Source organism: Cavia porcellus, unplaced genomic scaffold, assembly GCF_034190915.1.
Source record: "Cavia porcellus strain 051 isolate PalLab524CR breed Dunkin Hartley unplaced genomic scaffold, mCavPor4.1 scaffold_3, whole genome shotgun sequence".
Classification (NCBI taxonomy): domain Eukaryota; kingdom Metazoa; phylum Chordata; class Mammalia; order Rodentia; family Caviidae; genus Cavia; species Cavia porcellus.
The window spans coordinates 40,735,520-40,749,172 of NW_026947486.1; the positions used below are offsets into that span (position 1 = coordinate 40,735,520).

At 36.1% G+C, this 13,653-nt stretch overlaps 1 long non-coding RNA gene across 1 annotated transcript in view; it reads right to left on the reverse strand.

Moving 5' to 3' along the window:
* Positions 1–267: 267 nt before the first annotated feature.
* LOC111757144 (uncharacterized) overlaps positions 268–13,653 on the reverse strand; it is a 69,273-nt gene continuing 55,887 nt past the window's right edge. The window contains exon 4 of the long non-coding RNA XR_002791515.2: positions 268–4,428. This is a non-coding gene — a long non-coding RNA (uncharacterized LOC111757144). The remainder of the gene's footprint in view (positions 4,429–13,653) is intronic.

Below are 13,653 nucleotides of genomic sequence, written 5' to 3' on the forward strand. Positions count from 1 at the left end.
AGGCAGACGCAACACCATTGAGCAAAATTACTGACCCTTCTATCAGCATTTTGATTTTCTGAACTCTGACCAGAATCTCCAATGAAGTAGAGCTTAAAGTACTCCAAGGCTACTTCTTCAGCCAGGATCTCCAGACCTTGCCAGACTCTTCCCACGAGCCAATTCCAAAGGGTCCTAAACTGCATGGTCAGGTGAAATTATAGCAAGAGTCTCACTCCTGGTATGAAATGTGTCTTAGATACTCTTCATGTTGCTGAGACACAATACTCAACACTCAAAAGGATTTATTGTAGCCTCACAGTTTATAGAGGTTTCAGTCCATAATTGACTGGCTCCAAGGCAGAATAGCATGGCAGAGGGGCATTAAACAGGAAAAACAATTCATGGCAAGGAGAAGGCAGCAAAGCAGTTGAGTAGCAAGGAGGAAGCAGCAGCCACCGTTTTTCTGTCCCTTACATTCCATCTAGGCTCCTTGCCCTTTTGGTGGGTAATACTTACAGTCAGAGTGGGTTACCTTTAATTGCAGCATTGCACCTTTAATCCCTGTGTCTTGTCTGTAATCTAAGCATTACACTTCTTACATCCAGCCACCCCTGGAAAGCTCCATTTATGACCACATGAGACTTTGAGAGAAAATCTAGATGTAAAGTATAACACCTAATCTGTGGACTAGTGATTTTTATAACAGTTGTGGTAACCAGAAAACCTATACCCTTAGTAGATTACAGAAAAAAAAAGACAGAATTCAAAGCATATGGCTATAGAAAATCAAGTCACACTGCTAGGGATTTAGGTCAGTGGCATAAGCACCTGCCTTGCAAGCACGGAGTCCTGAATTTGATCTCCATTACCAGCAAAGAAAAAAAAAATAGAAAAGAAAATCAAGTCACAAAGCAAGACAGGAAAACATGAAGTACACACAACTCAATCCAAAATCAATTAGTGCGGGGCTGGGGATTTAGCTCAGCGGCATAAGTACCTGCCTTGCTAGCAGGCGGTCGTGAGTTCGATCCCCGGTACCGATAAAAATGAAAAAGACACAAAAAAAAAATCAATTAGTGCAATCATAGAAACAAATTGTCCATAATTACTTTGAATGCAAACAGATTGAATTTCCCAAGCAGAAGGCACTGAGTGAATGAATAGATGAAAAGAAGATATTTATATGATGATTTATAACACTAAATTTTTTGTGACATACATAGAGTTAAAGTAAACTGATGTAAATAGATATTATATGCAAATGAAACCAAAAGAGAACACAGGTACATTTATCAGGTAAAATATGATTTGAGTTAGAAAATCATGTAAAGATACAGGTAACCATTGCACAATAATAAAAGGAACAGTTCATCAAGAGAGTTACCACACAGGTAAATATATGTGCATCGAACCCTTTAGTACCTAATATGTAAGAGATTTGACAGGAAAGACTGTATACAAAAGTGGCAAGGAATTTCAATACCTCACTTTAATCAATAGCCAGAATAGCCATACTGAATATCCATAAGGAAATGCTGGTTTTAGCTATACATTAGACCAAGTGAGTTTGATGGTTACATAGCCTTCCATCCCACAGCCAGTGAAGCAACACTTTTCTCAAGTGTATATGGAACTTTTTCAAGAATACATTATATGTTGTGTCATAAAAAATGAATTTTAAAATATTGAAATCATGTTAAGCACTTTAATCACAATGACTGGAAATTGGAAATAACAAGAGGAAGTTTGGAAAATTCAAAAACATATGGAAATTAAATGTCACTGATTAATCAGTGGATAAGAAGAAATGTATATGTAAATTAATAAATCAAGATTGGAAACATAGTGTATTAATTAGCACTGTGCTCTAGTAGGAAAATGTGTAACATTAAAGGAATACACAAAAAATGATTCCAAGTAAAAGCGTTATCACAAATCAAACTAAAATAAGTATAATTACAAAAAACACAAAGTTTATATTGGAAACAAATAGATCATAGAAAACTATTAGAAAGCTTGAAGAATAAATGAAAAATACAAACTTAAATAACATGCTTTCTCATTTGCATAATCCAAAGTACATATTCAGAACAAAATAAAAGATTAATAAAATGAAACTGGGAGATCTTTTGCAAATGGGAAGGAGACCAAGAGACTAAGGATGAAGGGAGAGGGTAGGAGATGGAAACATAAAAAGATTTAAGATGTGTCATTGTGTATATACTAACTATGCCCAATGAATGCAATCTTTATATGTTGCAAAAGTGAACTACAAGTGTAATAAAATAGGGAAAGGAGATTTAGCCAAAGAGCAAGGGAGGTAAGTCGGAAGGTGAAAGGCAATACAAATAATCAAGATATTTTAAGTACATGTAACTTCTTAAGATGAATGTAAAGATTATGTACTCTAAACATACACCAAATAAAAAGGTAAAATGCTAAAAAATTAGACACAAAATGGTTCTTTGTAAAGATAAAATTGATAAATCTCTGTGTATCCCAACTTTGGCACTAAAAATCTCAACATCAAAACTGAAAGAATGGTGTAAGGATATATGTCACTGTTAGAGCACATGGTTTTGCATGCTTGAAGTTCTCACTTCAACTCCTCAGAACCACATTTTTAAAAAGGGACATTGCACTGATGCCACCAAGGTACAATGGATCATAAGAAATTATACAGCTCAGAAGAAATGGATAACTTCTTAGAAATATAATGTACTAAACCATAAAGGAATAGAAGACTTGAATACATTAATAAGATTGAATCACTGAATTTCTTCTAAACAGAATAAGGTTTGGTGCTTTTCTTGCTGAATTGTAGAAAACATTTAAAGATAAGCTATTGCTAACTTTTCACTAAATCATTAAAAAAATGAAGTGGAATAAGTACTTCCACTTTTATATGTTTTACATTATCTTGATAGTAAATTCAGGTGAGGAAACTAAAAATAGGCCAATATTCCTGATGAACATGGGTAGAAAAATACTAGCAATTCAGATTTAATGGCACACACTAAATGGATGATTTGCCATTATAGAGTAGGATTCATTCTGAACATACAAGCATGGTTCAAAGTGTGATAAATGTGTCACATCATATCCACAAAGTGAAAAATAAACTAATAAATCTTAATAGTTACAGAAAAAAGCATTTGATAGCATTTTACATTTTCTTCAGGATACATTTTGTGCTGGAAATTAAGTGTAAAAAATGTAGCTCACTACATAAAAGGCTATATGTGACTAGCCCATACCTAATTTTATAGTCAATATTAAACAATTCAAGGGGTTTTTTCCCTCCTTAGAATCTTTAGTCTCTCCCAGATTTAAAGACCCAGTACAAAAAATGGGCATCTGAAATGAATGTATACTTCTCAGATAAAAAATATGAACAGCAAATAAATATATGAGAAAATGTTAAACATCACTGGTCATTCAAGCGATACAAATTAAAACAATACTAAGATTCTCCTCTCACCCCAGAAAGAATGGCTATAACCAAGAAATCAGCCAGTAACAAATACTAGAGGGGTGTTGTAGTCAGGGGTTGTACACAGCGAACAATTCAGATCAGGACATGGAGTTTATAATATTTTTATAATGGTCACGGGAAGTTAACACAGGAAAATGCAGGAAATCTATCCGCAACAGCAAAGACATAGATTATTTAGTCAAGAGCCTTAAACCCCACCGCAATGTCCCACATGAGTCCAGATAAAAACCCAGAGCTCAGGACAATGCCTCCCATGAGTCCAACTGGAAGTCCAGAGCCCACAAGAAGGACTCACACCAGTCTGTTTTATGGATCCATGCCAGGAAGATCCAAGGGTCAGCGGGGAAAGCCAGAAAGTCTATGCCAGCAGGATTAAGGAGCTGTGATAGTGGGATGAGGGTTCTACGCTGGAGCTGAGGAGTCACACTCACAAAGACCAGGGCTATCCTGAAAGGCATCACAGCTGTCCTCAGTGACACGGAGGCCCTGAGCTCCTCTGACAACAAGCACAGTTGGGTACGTGCCAGGAAGCAGTGTGACGAGTTCATCCTGGAGACCAAGCAGCACGTGTCTTCCCCTCCGGAGCCAGGAAGCAATGCTCGATGTGAGGACCAAAGCTTCCCCAGGAGAACCAATGGCTCAAACAGCAACTCTTCAGAGAACACACAATGCCTCCTTAGTGCCTCAACCCTCAACACCACCCTTCTTCTCCACCTATTTATCCTGGCAACCCTTCTCAGGTGGCGCATCTCCGCTCAATGCATGCTGATGTAATCCAGCTGGCATTAAGTTGACCACCAGTTCTCAACCCATAACAAGGGGCTATGGGGAAAAAGGGATCCATCTCCACTGTTGGCGGGAGTGTAAACTGGTGCAGTCAGTGGGGAGATTTCTCAGAAAACTAGAATTGGAGGTCCTGTTTGACCCAGCTATTCCGCTTCTTCCCAGAACTGAAAAAAAAAAACATGACACCACAGTGATATATGTGCCCCGATGTTTATAGTAGCACAATTTGTAATAGCTAGATCTTGGAAAAAACTCAAATGTCCATCAACCAGGGAATGGATGAAAAAGATACAGTCTTTTTTTATACAATGGATTGCTGCTCAGGTATAAAAAGGAATAAAATTGAAATTTTTATGAGTAAATCGATATAACTCAAGACTATACACATAAGTGAGATAAACCAGATACACCTTCATAAACATCATATTATCTCCCAAGTGTGAGAAACTGAAAGTAGATAAGATCTAAAATTTGTAATTGATACTCTAAAATGGGAAGAAACTGTTCAAAAAGAAAGAAAAACTAGGGTGAGGGAAAAGAGAAAAGGAAGGGGAAAATTGTGTGTGTGTGTGTGTGTGTGTGTGTGTGTACTGATAGTTAAGGTAATTATACTACTAATCTCTCTTAGTTAATTGAGAAAAAAGGTTTGTACTAATACTGTTTGGACAATTAAATGCCTATATCTTGTACTCTGAGTAAAGATAATAATATATTAACTATTGTTACTCTCCTATTTTTTTCTTTTTTTTAAATTTTATTTAAAGAAAGACTAAACAAAACAGAAAATGGGTAGAAATAATACATACTTTCAAAGAAAAAAATAAACAGTAAGAAATCACTAGTTGATGATTACAAATTGTCCTCTTACAAATAGTTATTCAAGATACTAAAATGGAGCATATAAAGTGGGGATTCAAACAGTGACACTGCAACCAGTTCTGTTCAACTACCCAACAAAAACTTAGAAATATGATTATCAATCCTATACACTTAAACATACATGCAGCTGTCCATATCTTCAATTATGTTGAGACTGAACAAACCCAAGCAGGCTAATACAACTCTAAACAAAGAATAATAATATTGCTGGATTTCACATTATGGCATTCCAGGATCAGCACTAGGTACTTTAGTGTCTCTTTTTCTTCAAAGTATTTGTTCATTTCATCATGTATCATAAGATCAGTTCTCATAAACTCTTTATAGGCTCTACACATGGATGAGTCTTAACATGTATTTCTATCCTTTCTATATTAGAGGGAGAAATAAAGAAAAGCAAGGTAAAACACAACATATTCCTATAAACACATGAGATGAAAAAGACAGATAAGATCATTGTACAAGGAATTCTACCATAGTTCCTGTGCTGTCTCTTGTTATCTTCAATAGAATTGACTATATCATCAGACATAGTATAATTGAATAGACAAATACATAAGAGTATGAATAAAACCATAACTTTGTATATAGCATAAAACTTCAAAAACAGGCAGTAATTAAACCAGAATGTGTATCATAGTGAGGTTTGTCATCTTTAGTGTAGTTGCCTATACTCTCAGATTTGATACTATCAATCAAATTAGTTTTGAATAAAATCTGCTAATACCAAACAGCAATCAAATAAACCTCATTTAACTAAGATCAGTTATGATAAAACAGTATAAGTCATTCAGGGGTCCAGATTAAGTTAATAGGACATTAAAAATGATTACTGTGCTATATCCTGATGTTTTGGGATACTTGTCTGTGCCCTCAAATCTAATGCAAGTAGACAAACTGGGACAGAATAAAATCTATCAAAGTAGAATGGTGTGAATTATGTGGGTTTTAAATCGTGATACACTATTAACAATATCTTCTGCCATCTTTTTTAAGACTCTCCCTTCTCTTTCACTTCCTCAGGGTACACTGTGTATTTTTGGGTCTCACAAAGACCCTTGGCTTTAAATTGGGGGGGGGCAACCTGTTATTTACCTAAGTGGTTCCAAACCTTTTCTCTCCTGAACTTGATCTCTAATTGTATTCCTTTACCTATTAAAGCCTGTCTTTCCAACCTATCCACAAATACTGGTCTAGTTGCCCCTATTACTCCTGGTTCTCTGTCACATAGAGCATTGTTTTTCTCATATTTGGTTTTCAGTCCATGTACTCTTTTTTCATGTTAATTATATTTTCTATAAATAGCATCTCGGTGGACCCTACCTCCTGCTCCATTCCACGTGTGGTTCTTTTTTTTTTTCTTTTTTAATTTAGTGTATCAAAGCCATCTATATTAGAGAATATAACTAACTTTCTCTGTCTCATTTTTGTCATGCTAATTTTTTCCCACCAGTTGTCTGTTATCTTCTTCATTCTGTTTTTTGCTCCATTCATTGAGGCCCCTCTGCCACTGTTCCTGGAATCCTAGTACTTTTCTCTCTGTCTAGAATGCCCTGCATGACTCTCTGCAGAGTTGGATTGGTGGTTGAAAATTTCCCAAGTTCCTCTTTGTCTTAGAAGCATCTTGTTTCTCCATTAATTTCTAGAGACAGTTTAGCAGGGTATATCAATCTGGGCTAGAGGTTATTTTCTTTTAGGGCTTGGAATATTTTGCTCCAGGCTCTTCTTGACCTGATGGTTTGTGCTGAGAAGTCTGCCGTTATTCTGATGGGCCTTCATTTATAGGTTATCTGTTTCTTGTCTCTTAACAGCTTTTAATATTCTGTTCTTGTATTGAATTTCTTGGATCTTGATTATTATATGCCTAGGTGTAGTTCTGCTTTGGTTGTAGGTGGCTGGAGTTCTGTATCCCTCATACAATCTGAATATCATTTCCTTTTTCTATGTTTGTAAGTTTTCCTTAATTATTTCTGTGAATAGCCTTTGTAGTTCCTTTGTTTGTACATCTGATTCTTTTTTAAAATTTTATTTAAACGGAAAAAAGAAAAAACAGAAAAAGGGTACAAGTTATACAGAATTTCAGAAAAAAAATAAACAGGAAATCACTAGTTAATAGATTACATATTGTCATCTTAGAAATAGTTGTTCAAGTTACAAAATTAAAGCATATAAAGTGGACATTCAAACAGTGAGACTGCAAACAGTTCTGTTCAATGATCCAATAAAACTCAGTAATATGGTTACCTATCTTATACACTTAAATATACATGCAGTTATGTCCTTTAGAGCACTTTCTTTTCCTCTCTTTTGTACAATGACAATTACACATTATGGTTTTATTACTCCCACTTGTACACCTGATTCTTCATTCACATTCTTTATTCTCAAGTTATAGATCCTCTTGTTGTCTTCTAGCCTTTGTATTGTTACTGTTTGTTTCCTTGTTATTTTTATGAAATTTTTTCCTTTCATAATCCCACATTGGAAAACTGTCCTCCAGTTTGGAGAATCTATCCTTAGTTTCTTTCAAGCAGATTTGTCATGTTTCCATAGCATTTTTAGTTTCCTGGTAATCTCTTTGAATCTGCTTCATGTATTCTATATTTTCTTTATATTCCTCATCACATGGTTCTCTCCTTTGTTATAGTTCCTCCCTTCTTCCATCTGTGTCTTCTTGAGGGGTGCATAGCATCTTTTTTGTTAGTCTTCTTATATCTTGCTTTACTTGGCTAAATATTTCCCTTTTGAACTCATCTATGAGGTCCTGAAGATATCTCTTTATGTCCACTGGTGCTGTGTCTGATATTGCATGTTTGCTGTTCTCATTCTCCTTTGTATTTACCTGTCCTGGGTCAGTGTTCTCAGGGTTGGGGACTTTTTCTTGTTGCTTCCTCATCCTATCTTTTTTGTTTATTCCAGGAGGCCCCAGTTTCTTTTTTTGTTACAATTCTTCTGAAGCACACTGGCTAGATGATCCTTCCCACTGCAGTGTGCTAGTGAGTTGCAAACAGGGGGAGGATATGCTGGCCCATCCCCTCCAGATCAGTCAAGCTGGTGAGACCTTCAGTTAATTACTGTGCACCACCTTCCCTCTGGGACAGTCAAACTTCTGAGGCCTTCACTGCATCAGTGTGCACCGCTGTCATAGGAAACTGATTTCAGATAACCTATTAGGTCTCAGCCAGTTCACATGACCCAGGCCAAGCATACTTCACTAATCCCATTCAGGAAGGGAACAACTGACTGAAGTCACTACTGCCATTTGTACTTACCAGTACTGCCTGGTTCCAGAATGCCATCTACCAGAGCCTCCCTTTCTGTGGAATAGTTCCACTCCCATCACTCACCACTGGTTGATGCAGGCTCCCCCTCCAGCTCAGCTGTCCGTTCAGCTGGATAACTCCTGACCTCAGTGTGACTGTGCCTCCAATGAGTCGAGGTGGCAGGACCTGGGATAGCTTGCCAAGTTGCCTGCTGTGGTGGGAGCACTGAAGCTTTAGCTGTTCCAGTAATAGCACTGGGACTATATGTTTGATTGGTTCTCACCTTAGTTTCTTCTTGGGAAGACAGAATTTATCTCCCTCTGTTTGGAACTCCCCATGCTGTATTATGTTGAATTCTAAGTTGATTATCTCAGGGAGCCTCAGTAGCCAGCTGTTATCTATCCACCATCTTTGCTTGAATAAGGCATTATTTTTATTTTTAAAAAAAGCTGTCATGATGTAGTTCAGGCTGGATTTAAACTCACTATGTAGCACAGACTGACCTCAAACTCATGGCAATCTCCAGCCTCAGTGTGTGTGTGTGTGTGTGTGTGTGTGTGCGTGATTGGGCCCTGCCCCATTACCTACAGGTATCCAGGAGCTGCCATGTGTGAGCTGAAGCCTGCCACAGTGATCCTTGGTTAACTGTGCAGTGGCAGATCTTTGCTTGTTACCTGGTAGAACCAAACTCAGAGATCCCACGGAGCTGGGGAGGTTTGGTGTACCATGTGTCATGAGTTGAAAGTGTGCACAGTATACTCCATATACCATTCAGCCTCAATATACCACTCAGAAGTTAGGGCTCTGCTCAGTGACCTCAAGCAGCTAGGGAGCTTCTATGAGCTATTTGGGGAATGCTGAAGGTCCATCCAGTGTTTAGCACCCATTTTTAGAGCATTTAAATGCCACTAGGGATCCAGAAGATACAGGAAAATAACAAAATGAAAAAGTAAAATGCAATATCAAACTTCTAGCCCAACCTAAACAAGCCTAGGAGACATGGACATAGAAAAAAGCATGTCATACACCTGAAACTTCTATAATGAGAGCAACTAAAGTAAAGAAGAAATTCAATGAAGCTATAAAGGAATTCAGATCAGAAATAGTCTCCCAGATAAAAGAAGAAATTAAAAATATAATAAAGAAATGCTGAACACATCTAAAGAAAGCATAGTTAAAAATTGAGGAACACTGCAAAAAGAAGGAAGCCTTGCATAAACAAAATTAGAAAAAAATAGAATGCATGAAATAGATTCAAGGAGATATCCAGGAAATCAAATATTCCACCAAAACCTGGCAAAACACCTGAATGCATGGGAAAATAGACTTTCCTCCCTAGAACACAAGATTGCAGTTAGTGAACAAGAAAGGAAATATATGTTAAAAATAAAGAATCAGGAAATAACAAACTGTTGCAAGATGATGCAAAGAAAAATAACATAAGATGGATAGGTGTAAATAAAAAGGTGACAACACAAATGACACCAAAAGACTATTCACAGATGTAATAGGAGAAAATTTCCCAAACATGGAAAAGGAAATGGATATACAGATAAGTGAAGCTTGTAGAACTCTAGTTTTTTTAAAAAAAGAACTGCAGTTAGCCATAACCAAAGTAAATCTACATGCAGACATATAATAATCAACATCTCAGAAATTCAACATAAGAACAGAATATTAAAAGCTGCTAGAGAAAAGAGAAAGATAGCCTATAAAGGAAAGCCCATGAGAATCACAGAAGACTTCTTGACACCAACAATGAAGTTAAGAAGAGCATGGAGTGAACTATTTCAAATCCTAAAGAAAAATATCTTTCAACCCAGATTGATGCACCCTGAAAAACTGTCCTCTAAAATGGATGGAGAAATAAGATACTTCCAAGACAAAAAAAGAACTGAAAAGCTTCATGACTACCAAATCATTCTTGCAAAGACAACTGAAATATGTTCTAGATAAACATAAAAACAATGATGACTCAAAGAACACGAATGGGAAAAAAAACCACTAAGCAGGGCAAACAACTAAAAAGAGGGGAAAGGTAAAGCACCAATAGCAGAATGATAACATGACAAAACTGAAACAATTTATATCAGTTATAATATAAATGGCCTCCATGCACCAATTAAAAGAAACTGATAGAATGGATCAAGAAACATAGCCAACCATATGCTATATACAAGAAATACATGTAAACAAAAGTAAATTAATACACTGAAAGTCAAAAGATGGAAAACAATATGCAAGAGGAGGCTCCCTCAAAAGCAGGTTGTTTGCAGACAATGTGAACTTAAAACCAAAAATACTCAGAAGAGATAAAGAAGGTCACTATACACTTGTTAGGGGAAAATTTTAAGAGGAAGGGATAGCAATTCTAAATATACATGCAACACATATGGGAGCACCCACCTATATAAAAATATTAATAGAAATGAAAAATCAAATAAGCAAAAATTTATAATTGGAGACTTTAATACTCCTTTGACACAAATAGATAACTTAGACATAAGGTCAGCAAAGAAATAACAAAACTGAATCAAATTTGTGAACAAATACACTTAGTAGATGTGTACAGAGTGTTACACCCAGCAACATCAGGATATACATTCTTCTCAGCAGCACATGGATATTCTCTAAAATAGATCATGTACTAGCATATAGTGCATGCCTAACTAAACGCAAAAGAATAAAAATTATCCCATGCATACTATCTGATCACAGTGCTATAAAACTGGAAATTAATGACAAGAGAAACTTCAAACATTCTGTAGACACATGGAAATTAAATACACTCCTGAACAATTAATAGGCCATAGAAGAAATGAAAGAATAAATTAAACAATATCTATAAGTAAATGAAAATACAAATACATCTTACCAGAACCTGTGGGATGCAATGAAAGTAGTCCTCAGAGGGAAACTGATTGTAGTGAACTCCCACATCAGGAAAACAGAATGAACACAAATATGCATCCTGATGTTATACCTCAAATATCTAGAAAAAGAATACCAAGTCAAGTGCAAAATGAAAAGGGATGAAATTATAAAGATCAGTGCAGAAATCAATGCAATAGAGACTAAGAAAGCAATATAAAGAATTAATGAACAAAAGATTTGGTTTTTTGAAACAATAAATAAAATCAATAAGCCACTAGCCAATCTTATTTTTAAAAGGAAAGAAACACTCAAATTCAGACAATAAGGAATAAAAAGTTTGAAATCTCTACAGAAATACAGAAGATCATCAATATATACTTTGAAAACCTTTGCTCTCATAGGTTTGATAACAGAAGAAATGGACAGATTCCTAGAAACATATGAATTACAAAGGCAAATCAAGAAGATGTAAATCTGCTGAATAACCCAATTTCAGTTCATGACTTTAAAAATGTAATTAGAACCTTACCAACAAAAAAAAAGCCCAGGTCTGAATGGATTTACAGCTGAATTCTATGAGAAATTCAAGGAAGACAATGCCAACACTTTTCAAAGCCTTCAAAGAAAGTGAAAGGGAAGCAATTCTCCCTAATTCATTGTTAGAAGAAGTATTACCATAATACCTAAACCAGAGAAATACCCAACTAAAAAAGAAAACTACAGGCCAGTGTCCCTACTGAACACAGATGCAAAAATCCTCAGTAAAATACTGGCAAACAGAATGCAGCAAGTTATCAAGTAGATTATACACCAGAACCAAGGGGGATCCATCCCGGGAATGCAGGGACAGTTCAACACACACAAATCAATAAGCATAATACTTCATATCAATAGAGCCAAAGATAAGAATCACATGATTATCTCAATAGATGCAGAAAAAGTTTTAACGAAGTCCAAAAATCATTCGTGATAAGAACCCCATGGAAAATCAGAACAGATTTTCTTGAATCCAATAAAAGCCATCTATGACAAACCAACAGCCAGCATCATATTAAATGCTCAAAAATTGAAAGCTTTCACTCTAAAATCAGGAACAAGACAAAGCCATCCACTATCACCAATCCCAGTATAGTGCTGGGAATATTAGCCAGAGCAGTTAGACAAGAGAGAGAAATAAATGGAATAAACATAGGAAAGGAAGAGGTTAAACTATCATTATTTGAAGATGACATGATACTCTATATAGAAGACCATAAAAATCCTATAGAAAAACTTCTAGATATAATAACCAAATTCAGTAATGTAGTTGGATACAAAATCAACACTGAAAAATTAACATCATCCCTCTACACAATATACTCACTGAGAGGGAAACAAGAGAAACCACAACCTTCACAGTAGCATCCAAAAAAATGAAAATCTTAGGAATCCATCTACCAAAGAAAATAAAAGATCTATTCAGTGAAAATTACAGTACCCTAAAAGAAAAAAAAAAAGAAATCAAAGAGGATCTCAGAAATTTGAAAGACATTCCTTGTTCATGGATAGGAAGAACAAACGTAAAAATGGCCATTCTCTCAAAATTGTTATACACATTTATTATGCACATTTAATGCAATTCCAATCAAAATATCATTAGTGTGTTTCATAGATCTAGAGAAATCATTCCTAAAATTAATCTAGAAGCACAAGTGATGTGGAAGAGTAAAGGCAATTCTGAGGAGCAAAGGCAAGGCAGGAGGCATCACAATCTGAATTGAAGTTATACTACAAAGTTACCATGATAAAATAAGTATGGTACAGAAATAAAAACAGACCTGAAGATCAATGGAATAGACTAGAAGATAAATCACAACTCAGCAGCCTTATCTTTGACAAAGGGACCAAACATGTACACCGGAAGAAAGTTAGCCTCCTTAATAAGTGATGCTGGAAAACTGGCTCTCCAGAGTCAACAAAGGTGGCAGAACAATAAGCAGCAGAATAAACAGCCTCTCTGGTAAAACAAACAAACAAACAAACAAACAAACAAACAAAAAAAACTGCCGATGCTGGAACATGGCATTCTGGAAAAGACAAGAAGGAAGGAAGTGGGTCCCTTCAACCCAGAAAGAAACTAAAGTGAGAACTGAAGCCCACATAGAGAATAAAAAAAAAGAAGAACCAAAACAAAAGAAGGGAGGAGTTGGCAGCACTTTCAATGGAACCATTTACCACCATATGAGAAGTGCGTTAGAACCTGGAGACACAGTCACAGTGAAGCCAGTGGTTAGAAAGCCCGAAGGACTCTCCGGAGACATGGTGGCAGAGGGGAGCAACGTACCAGAGAACTGTACTGGCTGGCAGTGAGTTTGGGGGATTTAGTCTTTCTGT